The sequence below is a fragment of the Harpia harpyja genome, chromosome 5 (genome assembly GCF_026419915.1).
Source record: "Harpia harpyja isolate bHarHar1 chromosome 5, bHarHar1 primary haplotype, whole genome shotgun sequence".
Taxonomy (NCBI): Eukaryota; Metazoa; Chordata; class Aves; order Accipitriformes; family Accipitridae; genus Harpia; species Harpia harpyja.
Window position 1 is genome coordinate 67,870,459 of NC_068944.1, and position 13,492 is coordinate 67,883,950.

A 13,492-nucleotide genomic window follows, 5' to 3' on the forward strand; every position below is an offset into this window, starting at 1 on the left:
ACACTGAAAAAGCAACAGGAGACTAGAAAACACTATGTATATTTACATCATATAGAGGGAAGAGTCTGGTAAAGGATGAAAATAAGTTCATTAAATCCAACAATAATATTAAGACATTTTTGTGATAATGTTCACAGACAGTTTAAAGCTGTATTTGGAGAACAGAAATGTAATAAGAATGAGTCAGTGTGGTTTCGGGAAGAAGAAATTATGACAAACAATTCTGATTACATTTTTAAATGGAATAATGATTGGCTTACATAGAGGGAAACCTGGTAGACATTTTATAGATGGAATTTCAGGAAGGCTTTCAACAAGGTTTCACATGATGGATTACTGCATAAAGCCTTCTAAATATGGATTAGTTGATGAATGCTTCAGATGGCTAAGGAATTACTTAGAAGATAAAAATGGAGGAATTCAAAGTGCATTTTGTTCACCAAAGCTAGGATCTTTCATGGGAGTCCTTCTAGTGGCTTCAGCAGGACTTATACTAGGATTGTCATGTGAAGCGAAGGCACACAGGACATTTCACTGATGGCTCTGTGCCTTCATATTGATAATTTAGTTCCTGCTGTAATACAGGAGAGAGGCATTTTCAAACAGCTGACATGGGCTGTTTCAATACTACGTGGTGTATTATAATTCAAGGGGCTCTGAAGCACATCTGGACACACTGGTACTTCCAAATTGTGCAGGGCAATGCTGTGCAGAGGTATCAGCATGGCTCTCCAGAGGGGTTCATAGCCCCAGTGTGGTGTGAGTCATAGGCTACTGAGCCAGTGAGCTCAATGCAGAACCACAGTGATAAGAGTTGTACTTTGTTGGGCTCTGGACTTACCTGGTGGTCAGCTAATTTGTATGATGTCATGTGTTCTCAGCATGCTGCATGGCCTTTTGCAAAATTGCCTTGCTGGGTGAGCTGAGTGGTCTCAGGGGGAGTATTTGCAGGTTAACAGGCCAGATCCACGTCAGGTGTCAAATGATGGCACCTTTCAATGAACAGCACTTTTTTTTTATCAGTTCTTGCCAAGAGCACATAGAGGCGGAATAGCTTATGTCAGCAAATGAACTAATATGAGAGAACCAGGAATCTGAATCTGTTATAAATGGGTAATTCACATAGGGATTGTAGGACTGTATTTTAAGAAATTTGTATTGCTCTCCATTTAAAGTTTAGGCCAGCAGGGTGTATCTATGCTTCTTCAATTAGATCTCTTTAGGAAAAGGTGTTCTACTTTGAGTCTTGGTCTGGCATGCAGAAGAGAGATGAATACTTTAAAACACTATATCTAAAGCTCATTAGAATAGATCATTACCTTCCAATACAGCTAAAGGAACTAATTCATAGAGAACTGAAACAATTTGCCCCACAGGTCCACTGAAGAGTTGGGAACAGAATTAATGTCTTATAAAGCCTGGTACAATGCCCCATTCACTACTCTAATTAGAAAATTATATCAGTTTAAGAATGATGAATGGTACAGGCTTGAAGATGGTAATAGAAGTATGCACATTTGGCATACAGCCCCATCTCCAGAATGCAACTAGCTTGTGAGAACTGATATGACTTTGATTTGCAAAAAGAAATTTAAGTGATGGCACAATGTATTTGAGCTACCTAAGAACTGGTGTAAATCTTGAAGTTTTGAAGAGATCTGAAAGAAACAAATTATCACTCTAATCTGTTCCATAGTTCTTACATAGACAAAGGAAGAAACTATCTTTGCCCTTCTGAACTTATATTTTGAAATGCTGCAAAAGTCAAGCGAAGTATGTGGGAGTGTCAAAATTCCTTTCATTTTCCTTATGTAGTTCTGAGCACACTGGCATGCCACGGGACTTATGCGAGCTTTTTGAAAAGGAGTTAATTTTACCTAAAAGGTGTCTCCTGGTTAATCTTCTTGTTTGTCTTGTTCAGTTACTTCTTTAAAGGTGTTGGGTAGTTTGGGGATAGTTTTGATCTGAAAGCATGTTTCAGTCTATTAAAATACCTCACATTTAGGACAGATGTTTTGGAAATCTGAAATCTAGCATTTCCTAAAATATAAAACAAGGATTAGTGGAAGCAGAGATGGGTGGGGAATGGGCAGATAAGCACCGTAAGAGTTTAGGAAGAAATTTGTCCATAACATTAAAGTACACTAAATTAGATCCAAAGTAGTGGGGAATGAGAACAACTAAGGCTATTTGCAGAGAAAATAACCTGGGAAATATTGACAGAGTGCATAATAATGAAGTGTCACTTTATTTCCCTCTTGTAACAACAGTGGCCACACTGCACATAGAGAGTTCAGTTTGCTGTTGTTTTTTTCTGGTGAAAAGAGTCAGTTTGTTTGATTTAAAGAGCAAAGACTCGAGTCTGTAAATACAAAGCTCCAGATTTTACATCCTCATAGAAGACTCGACTATTTAATATATAGATCCAAACCCCACAAACACCCTCCAACATAAATCCTGCTTTGACTTAGCCTGTACGTCTTTTCAGGGATTGATGACGGTAGAAAGATGCCTTTCAGATGTAGGAACAAGATCACACCAGCTTCATTCCAATGATATCCAAACTGGTCGTGAGTTGAGGAAAAATATTTTAACTGCAAGAATGGTCCAGCACTGGATGACATGCCCAGAGAGATTGTGTAATCTTCATCCTTGGAGATTTTCAAAACTAATCTGGCCAAGGCCTTAAGCAACCTGATCTAGCTTTCAAGGTAGTCCTGCTTTGATAAAGAGGTCTCTTCTAACATTAATCTTTCTGTGATTCTGTGACACCTGGGTGATTTTTTTTTTTAACCATATCAACATCTTTGATTCAGTTAAGAAGAAGATGACGGTAAAAACAGGGGTTTTTGTAGGGTAATTTTGACTGACAAATTTGCTCAGGCTTGTACATTTTAAAAATATTCTGAGGTATTTCTTGGTTTTCGGGGGACAGTAGCCATCTTTAATTTCTCTTTTAGTTTGACCTTGAAGAGTTATGAGTTGTAATATGATCAATAAACAGTCAGACCTACCTTTTAAAGCTTTGAGCTAACTGAACATTTGCTTTGCATAGGATGACTTTCAGTGGAATGATTGTAATGTCATTGCCTTGCAGTAGTCAGGCTCTGAGCTGTGCCATAGATAGTGCTACCTCCAGCAAAAAACTGGTGATGCTGTGAATGTGAGAGCTGAATAATGAACTGGCAATGAAAACATAATAGCCCATGGCCAATGGCATGTCTCCCACAATATGTTCCTCTGCAATGAGTAAGGCTGTACATATTTCAATTTCTACTTTAAAATGCTCATTCCCTATTTTCCCATCTTTCTCCTCAAAAATCTTACCCAATAATCTCAAAATCATTTTTGAATAATTGCATCAATTTAAAGGAAATGAACACTGAGCATCAAATAGCAGAAATGAAGTTTTTCAAGTCAAATGGCTATAGAATTATCTATAAGACTACAATGTTTGAATCTCCACAGACATGAACTTTAATAGAATCTCTTGCCAAATTGCAGTTGTAATGAAAGTTTTAAATGATACTCAAATTTTCACCAGCTAGCAATAAATATAGGGCAACACTGTATGTTGACCTTGCAAAGGCATCCGATAGAACAGATTGTAGTCAGCTGTAGGGATTTACCTGAAAACTGTAGCAAACTAGATGTGGAAGAGGTAATGCTATAGCATATACTCTCCTCTCTAGATTTTGAACAGATTGAAAGGGAATACAGTCAACATTCAAATATTTCTTTATGGTCATGCATATTAAAAGCCGAGGGTAAAACTTTGTATTTTTATTCCTGTGTATAGATAGTATTATTCTCCATCCAAATGTGCAATATGAAAACTTGTTTGAATCAGTCATTTTGAAATAATTGCTTTAATTTGGGGCTGTGGCTGAAAGTGAACACAATGTTGGTGTCATCTCCTAGCAGTCACTTTTTCAACAATTTCCTTTTTTCTAGCTTGACAAATAACAAATGCTTGGTGGTAACTTTAAATTTAAAATTCATTGCCAACCAGCTGATAAGAAACATATCAAATATTGGATTTCACTATATAAATAAGCATATACAGAAGAACAAAGAAGATTCCGATGACTTTCATTTGTTGTACTGCCTTGGTTATCAAATTTCCCACTAATCAAAACTTTCATTTCTGTCATGTCCCTGACAGCTTTACATATCATATTTATTTATCATACACCTCTGTTTATCAAAGTTCTGTTTATAATGTCTCTCATGCGAGGAATGATACTGTGCATACACAAATGCAGCTGGTATTTGAGATTTTGACTTGCAGTCCTGTGTTTTTTAAGCCAAGATTTAAAGGATAAAGGAAAATTGCCATTGTCTGCGAACATGAGAACAAAATGCCTTTGCTTACTCTGAAAGATTATGAGCAACAATGGAAGAGATTATAATGCGATGTGCTTAGAAATCCCATTTGGTGAGTGCTAGAGAGCTAAGAAGCTAACAAAGGAATTTGCCCACATAGAATAGATGCTGAGTTTGGATACAAAATTTGGAACTTGATTTTTAGAATGACTTGGTGTCATTGGTAGGATTAACTGCATCTTTGTCATCTTTGTCTCATCCTTTTGTTTCTCTGAGCTTTCATGTCTTGTGCTTTCATACATCTTAGGATGCTCTCCCTAGTCCTTGCCCAGTCTCAAATGTGGCTCACAGGAGAGTATCCACCATAGTTGCCAACAAGACAACTGGGTGTTGATTCCTGTGGTTTTATGGGCAACGATCTAATAGGCCCTTCATAAAAAGACTTTTAGGAATAGAAACAAGACAATTAAGGGAAAATAATTTAAAAAAAAAAAAATTGGTACCCAGGTTTGTCTTGCCTTGGTTTACTTCAGGAGGCCAACTGAAGGCCACATTGTGTAAGCTTTTAATTAATTCTCACTTTGTGTCTCCAAAATCTGTGTGCCCCCCGAAGCAGTGTGCCCTTTCATTTTTCTTAGGTCTTTTGATTCTCCCTCTTCCTCTGCAGTGTCACACCTGAATGTACAAACACAGCCAAGGACTGAGTCGTTTTTAGGAAAAACAGTCTGTCACCTGCTTGGGATCTCCATTCACTCCACACCACATGACTCTAGGCTCCATACAGTAGAGAAAACCCCATGATTTTGGCCAAAACCAGCTTTAGGTAGAGAAAACAGATGGGTACACACAGCGATGACATCAGAAGGCAGCAATGAGATGGTACTGGTGAGCACGAAATGCTGTGTGGAATTCATATTGAAAGAGTTAAAATTTTAGTTGTTAAACAGTTCAGTCATCTTTCTAAAGTCTGTATTGGTTTAAAAATGGTCAACAACTATTCCTTGATGGAATGGCTCATTTTCCATCAGTTCTCTATACTGGGACTTGCACTTCCAAATGAAAATTAGGTTCCTGAAGGTAGTGAAAATAAATGAGAAACAAATGCCTTGTTTCTTTGGCCCCTTTGAAAATATGGCTGTAAGTTCATTAAAAATAATAAAAAAAAAAGACAGAAGTTTAGAGTTAGTGCTTCAAATAAAGTTAAAGCATTTGCAACTATCTTCCGTGCTCAAATACTGGAAGTTCTAAACTTAAAAAGGGATAATCTAGAAAGCTGAAAATATGAAGTGTCTGACGGGACTGATTTTCTTCTCAGAGTTGAAGGGTTACTCAGATTTCTCATCTCTCTTAGGTAAAATCAGCAGTTATAAACAAAAAGTGCCTGGTGCTTGAACTGGCAGATGTCTCTAATGTCTGCAAACAAGACGTGCTTACACTGCCTGGCAAGCCTGGGTGTTCAAAATGAATTTGATGATTGTGAAGACAGCAAGAAGACCTTGTGGAGGAGTTCAGGCAGTTCCTACGTGAGAAGGAAGCAGTATGGCAGGGATTGTGACATTGATAACGTGGGGATTGAGCCATAGTGCAGGAAGTCAGCAAGGACATCCCCACTCTTGCAAACAAGACAGTGGGGTATTTAGTGCTGACATGCATCCTCTTTTTTTACATCGCCTCCAAAAGTTTCTCTTTTGTGATGCAGTATTCTCAGAAAGATGTTCAGGGATTTGTCCTATTGCAGAGACTTACACTGCCCACAAAGGGGTATCCAGTCTGAGGAAAGAGCAGTAGCTTCTACTTGTGCAACACATTTTTAGTAGAATTTCTGTGATGATAAATTATTTACATGATTACAACTGAAAGCGATAGCAGATGTCTTATTACTTTTAAGCAGAGATGGATCTGAGTCAGTATTAAATTTTAGTGATTTTTGATCAGCCCTGAACACAAGCTGAAAAAGCGGATTGTAGTGAATAGGCATTTACTGCTGCTTAGAGTAGATTCCTCAGGAGTAACTGCAGATCTTAACGTGGGCCGGTACTGAACCTGAACTCCTTATTTTCATATATGATTTTGTAGAACTACAGTTCCTGGAAGAACCACTTATATAATCTGGGACTCCCGCTTTTCTAGCAGAACATGATGTGGCCATAGCCTAAAATATGGCTTAATACTTTCAGCTGCAGAAATTGCATTTAAAAGTTTTCTTCATTATTTTAAACTCTTTTGGTCACTGGTTTCCATGTATTAATGGATATTACTCATTTTAATAGGTGACTGTATATTTTTAATTTTCCAATCCCAGGTTTAAGCTGGTAGCTGTTTTACTGTAAGTTAGTCCATGAACCTGCCTCTTCCAAATTTATTCTCAAAGGCAATTTTCCAGACATTTTCTTTCTTCGTTAAGAATGATCTCTAATAATCAAAGCCTTTTTTCATGCTTAAAGGTGTCTTAAATTCATCATAATTTCATAAGACAAGAGAAATTTCTTTGTCTAGCCTTTCTCTTGTTCAGGATAATTGCTGATCAAACAGAAATTTGACAGAGCCCTCATTTGCAACAAACTCTTCAGCTTTGTAATGCTTCTCTTTTTTTGAGACTTTACTTCATCCTTTTCTTCTCATTCTAGATGCTGTAAACCCATAGCAAACAAATTACAGCTTATATTGAACTTCTCTTGCATGATAATTATATTTTATGAATAAGCAAAGCACTGATGGGCTGATCTGCTGCAGAGGAGAGGCTAGTAAAAATCAGAGAGTGAGAAGCTCTTGCTACTCTTTGATCTAACTTTTATGATATGTGCATTCACTTAACAGGTCATTGAACTAAGAATCTGGATTTATTCTAAATCAGATACTACTTCATTTTACTCAGCCTTGTACAACTATTCTATAAAACACTACAGATAAACTAGGAAGAAACAGGTAAGTGCAAAACAGGGAAAGAAACAGTACCCAAAGAGTAGTGATCAGTTGTCATTTTCTAACTGTAATTTTCCTGAGAACAACTACATTAATACCTTTCCAGAGGCCAGTGTTGTTTAATATTTTCGTAAGTTTGATTGACAGAATTAAAAACATGCTGCTAATCTTGCAAAATTGGAGGATGGTCTCCAAAACAGGAGGAAATTGAACAGGCTCAAGTGAAAGACATTGAACTTAAGCAAGGAGCATGAACTGAACAAATACAAAACAGGCAGCAACCTGCTAGGTAGTAATTCATCAAATAATGCCCTGGGGGCAAAAAGGGGATAGAATAAGGTGAATACATGTAACGATGTCATGTTATTGTAAACAAGGTGAGCACCATGCTGAGAGCTATAAGCAGAAGGGATAACAGCCTGCTGGAACTGTGAAGTAATCTTTTTGCACTTTCCATGTTGATAAGAATATCTGGAGTAGTGGGTTCAGCTTTGGACACTGTGCCTCAGGAAAGATATGGACCAATTTAAAAGAAGATAGCAGTGAGAACAGGCAGAGGTCTAGAAAACATGAACTAAGAGAAAAGGATGAAATAAGTGGAGAAGATTAACAAGGAGAAAATAGGGAACAGAAGACAGAAGTCTTAGAAAATGCAAGACTATCACAGAGGGAGAAAATTATCCATTTTCCATGTCCGGGATAGATGGGCAAGAAGTGTTGGCTTAAACTGTAAAAATTGGGAAAATCTTTCCGATAGTAAAAACAGGCAGTCACTGGGACAGGTGGAATGAGAATCTCCATTGTTGGAAATCTTTGCGGACAGTGCAGGAGAACATCTGGCAGGGATGGGTGTGTACAGACAGGCTACTCTGCTGTGAAGCAAGGGATGGCCCAGACTGCCTTCTGAGTCCTTTCTTGCCAGTTTCTCATGATTTTGTGAAAAGGCAGGAGCTGGAATAGATATGTTGTTGGGAGAAGGAAATGTGAAGTTGTTATAAGATAAAGGGCATAATTTACTCAGGATTGCAGGGTGCAGGATTTTATGCCACTTTCTCTGGAATATCATATAAAATACAGCCACACAACTACTAGTATGTCTCGTATGTCTCAAGAGCTTCCTACTGGGATGACTGTGGTGTGTATTATGGGCTTAGAGAAAAAACTGTGACAGGAGCAGTGACTGACTCTTGAGCTGACCGTGCCATCTATGGAGCTGTGACAAACTGCTCTGAATGGTGACTGAACCTAAAAGGAAACATGGACAGACCCAAGACTTTGCCAAGCTTATCAGGCAAAGGAGACGACTTTGAAGGTGAGGCATTTTTTAGTCAGGGAATTAATATTTTCTGAGCTCCTACCAAAACGTGCATCACCTTGGATACAGTTTATAGATTTCTCTTTCCTTGCCAACTGAGCCTAAGTCACCTATTAAGCCTGAGTCTGAGCTGCTGTTGGCTGTGGGTTTGGTGGCTGGGTGTGACTAGTTTGTGCTAGCTTTTTTGCAGGAAGGGCTCTGAACTGTTTGCCAGCAGCTCACTTGTTTTCCCAAACACTGAAGAATCTGGGTGACGTGCTTGTTCTGGTCATGCTGGGAAGTCTGGGAAATCACATGTGAATAAAGATCAAAGGGGAATGTGTCTGTTACTGGACAGAAGTGCAAAAGCCTGGAGAAAGCTTGCATTTAAACTGAAGGGCTTGGGAACAGCAAAGGGAGAATAGCAGTCCCATGTAATATTGTTTCAGTAGCCCTTTCCTTTGTGTGTTATTTCCTTGTCCAGCACAGATAACATCATGTACAAAGGCTCTCATCAAACAAACCTTTCCAGATGATCATACCCAGAAGTGCCCCATCTGTTTCTGGACTTGATTTGTAACTGCTGGATTAGTTGAGCAATCCAGAGGCAGCCAAAACCATCTCAGATGTTGCTGTGCTGCATTCCCCAGCCATGCAGTATTTTCCACTGCTGCTGGAAGGGGCACTCTCCATCTCCCATTTGTCAAACTCAGCCTTTAGGAGCTGGATTGGAAAGCAACCTCTGTGGCACTAAATTGATCTGACTGGGGATTGTGCTCTGTGAGTCCAAGCAGCATGGCAATGGATCATCTCCATATGCTCAAGCTCGCTCCCTTTACCCTCAAAACATGGTGTCCATGTCCAAATTGCCTACTGGAAACGATCCTTGGCATCTGGTATCTCCTGAGCTGTGCCTCAGTGTCATCTGCACAGTACTACTTGGCATGAGCCAAAACCATGCAAGAGCCTCTACTAACAGTCAGAATAGATAATTGTGGACCATTGCCAGTGTCTGTGCCTTGGCCCTGTTTTATTTACTTGTATGGATGTAGCCTAAGAGAAGTTCTGCTGATAAAATGATTGTTATGTACAATACCATAGGTCTGATTAAGCCATATGGGAATTATTTTCGAGGGACTAGAGATACTGCATGCATAGGTCAACATATGTGGCTTCCAGAAGACAGCTGCTCTGTGAACCAGACCACCAGATGAGGAACTACCAGACATTGAGTAGTCACTTCACTATTTGCTTTTGGTGAGAAGAAATTTTGGAGTTGTTTTCAGCCAAATCATATCTCTGACTGTGGTGGGTTGACTTTGGCTAGATGCCAGGTGTCCATCAAAGCCACTCTATCACTCCCCCTCCTCAACTGGACAGGGGGAGAGAAAAATATAACAAAAGGCTTGTGGGTTGAGATAAGGACAGGGAGATCACTCACCAGCTACAGTCACGGGCAAAATAGACTCGAGTTGGGGAAATTAGTTTAATTTATTAGCAATCAAATCATAGTAGAGTAATGAGAAATAAACCCAAATCTTAAAACACCTTCCCCCACCCCTTCCTTCTTCTTGGGCTCAACTTCACTCCTAATTTCTCTACCTCCTCCCCCCAGCAGCACAGGGGGACAGGGAATGGCGGCTGCAGTCAATCCATCACACGTTGTCTCTGATGCTCCTCCCTCCTTGCCCTCTTCCCCTGCTCCAGCATGGGGTCCCTCCCTTGGGAGACAGTCCTCCATGAACTTCAGTGTGGGTCCTTCCCACGGGCTGTAGTTCTTCACAAACTGCTGCAGCGTGGCTCTGTGGTGGGTTGACCCTGGCTGGACACTAGGTCCCCATCAAAGCCGCTCTATCACGCCCCCCCTCAGCTGGACAGGGGACAGAAAACACAACGAAAGGCTCATGAATAGAGGTAAGGACAGGAAGAGATCACTCACTAATTACCATCACGGGCAAAACCAGACTTAACTTGGGGAAAGTTAACTTAATTTATTACCAATCAACCACAGTAGGGTAATGACAAAGAAAACCAAATCTTAAAGCACCTTCCTTCCACCCCTCCCTCCTTCCTGGCTCAACTCCACTCTCGGTTTTCTCTACCTCCTCCCCCAGCAGCGCAGGGGGACGGGGAATGGGGGTTGGGGTCAGTTCATCACACCTTGTCTCTGCTGCTCCTTCCTCCTCAGGAGGAGGACTCCTCACTCTTCCCCTGCTCCGGCGTGGGGTCCCTCCCACAGGAGGCAGTTCTCCATTAACTTCTCCAATGTGGGTCCTTCCCATGGGCTGCAGTTCTTCACAAACTGCTCCAGAGTGGGTCTCTTCCATGGGGTCACAAGTCCTGCCAGAAAACCTGCTCCAGCGTGGGCTCCTCTCTCTACAGGGCCACAGGTCCTGCCAGGAGCCTGCTCCAGCGCAGGCTTCCCACAGGGTCACAGCCTCCTTTGAGCATCCACTTGCTCCGGCGTGGCGTCCTCCCCGGGCTGCAGGTGGATATTTGCTCTACTGTGGACCTCCATGTGCTGCAGGGGGACAGCCTGCCTCACCATGGTCTTCCCCACGGGCTGCAGGGGAATCTCTGCTCCCGCGCCTGGAGCATCTCCTCCCCCTCCTTCTTCACTGACCTGGGGATCTGTAGGGTTGTTTCTCTCACATGTTCTCACTCCTCTCTTCTGGCTGCTGTTGCGCAGCAGTTTTTCCCTCTTCTTAAATACGTTATCCCAGAGGTGCTACTACTGTCGCTGATGGGCTCAGCTTTGGCCAGTGGCAAGTCTGACTTGGAGCCAGCTGGTGTTGGCAGTGTCGGACATGGGGAAGCTTCTAGCAGCTTCTCACAGAAGCCACCCCTGTAGCCCCCACACTACCAAAACCTTGCCACGCAAATCCAAACACTGACAGAGCTCTTGGTGGGGCTCTGTAAGTTCCTGTATCTATACAGGGCAGGCACCTGGACTGCATGACTGAGGCAAGTCTGGGATGACCCCTTCCAGTGGAAACACAGACTTTGATCAGATTAAGACAATCATAACATGTCAGTCTCAGAAAGCTGTGCGCTGTTACCTCCCCTGAAGACCTACTTGTTGCCCTGGCTCCTGTAAGAGACCAGCCAGCTTGCATATATGCATTTTTTTAAATCTCTAAGCAAGAAACAAATGAGACTTTTTGGTTGAATGAAGTTAGGTATATACTTAAATGCATGCCTAATTAATAACACTTATTTTATTTGGAAACTGTGTTAATATGTATATTTTATCTGTAATTATAAAAATTAAAAATGGAAATATCAGAATCAGCGTTCTAACACCAATTTATGCTGTGTCTTGGTTTTGAATTAGTTTTTGGATTTCTCTTTTAAAGTACCAACTCCTAAGGTTGATGAGGCTGCCTATTTGTCAGTAGAGGGCTTAGTAAACTTGTATGTCCATTTTCTTAATATAAGTAATCAAAGAAAATATAATATGCCACTAAAATAAAGGTTAGCCAGCTAATTAATGAGGAAAAAGTTTCAGTCCTCTGCTCCCAATCTGTAGTTGGCATGCTAGCTTTTTTCACTATATATTTGCCCATACTGTACTTTCTGGCTTAGGTAGACATAGTAATAGAAACTACTAAAAGCAGCATGTGTGTTTTTTGGATTCTTTTGACTGTGTGCATTTCTCAAAAATATCAGGTGACTATTTTGACATGTCACAAACCTGCTTTCCTTTACTCTGCTTTTAAATCAATGTCTGCTCTGAAGCCAATTTGGTCAACAGAATTTTATTGCCTTCCAGGGAATTTGGGTTTCATCCTGAAAGACAGATAAAATATAGTATAGTTCCTTTAAATAACAAGAAGAAAAAGGTTGTTTTGTGGCTTTGCATTTCTGCCAGGCCTTCTAGCATACTAGTGTCCTTCATCTTTCAAGACTGTAAAACATGGCATGTGGGAAGAACAAAAGGACAAAGATAGTAAACATTTGTCAAAACAGTACAAAAAACCCTGTTAATAATGCTCATTGATATATTTTAAATAGAAATAACTAGATTTTTTTTTTCCACAAGAAAGAAGCTTACTGCAGAATTCCACATAGGTAATTTCCCTGTAAGGTTCAGTAAATGTTACAGTGTTTAAACCCAAACATAAAAACACAGGGAAGGAAGAAACTCTCTAGTGTCAAAAAGTCTTCTGGTGTGTCACAAGGCAAACTAAAACAGATTTCTTTTTTAATATTCAGTTTGAAAAGGTCTTCGTGAAACCGAGCTATCGTGATAAATTCATGGTCCCAGCAGGTCTGTCACCATAGCACACACAATATCTTCTGTAATTTCATGGTGATAACAGGATGTTTAGGTTTTCTGTAGACGTGTCCGAATCACAAAACCCCATTGCCACTGGTATAGGTAGCTTGTGGTACTGAGGCATCAGTGAGCAGCAGAGAGTCAGGGCTGTATGGAGGATCCAGATTCACCTGTAGAGGAAGACGACCTTGCCTCTGAAGCATTAATTGTCTAATCCAACCATAATCAGGTCTAAGATGGCCTTGGTGTCAGTCTCATAGTCTTGATGGACGTGTCATCAAATGGATGCAGAGCTAAAAAAATAATCCTGTTCCTCTGAGTCATAGATGAGGCAAGACTTCATCCAGCAATATATTTTGTCATTTCCCTGGCTGAACATAGCAGTACTTTGGATTTAATTTTCAGGATTGGTGAACCTAGCAGTTTTCATGAGCATACAGATCTAGCGAGAAGTAGAGAGCTGAGGTGCCCTATAACTTAATGACATCATCCTGAGATGATGGGAGTATCGTATGACAGAGGCTCACGAGAGACACTAAATTGAAAACCATACATCTGACACTCCATTTTCCTTGGAGATTTTCAACTTGTACACAGTCTATGATCATGCACTGCTGAGAAATTTCTTGGCGTTGCTGACATATCATTGGAAGGTAGGGGCAAAATGCCAT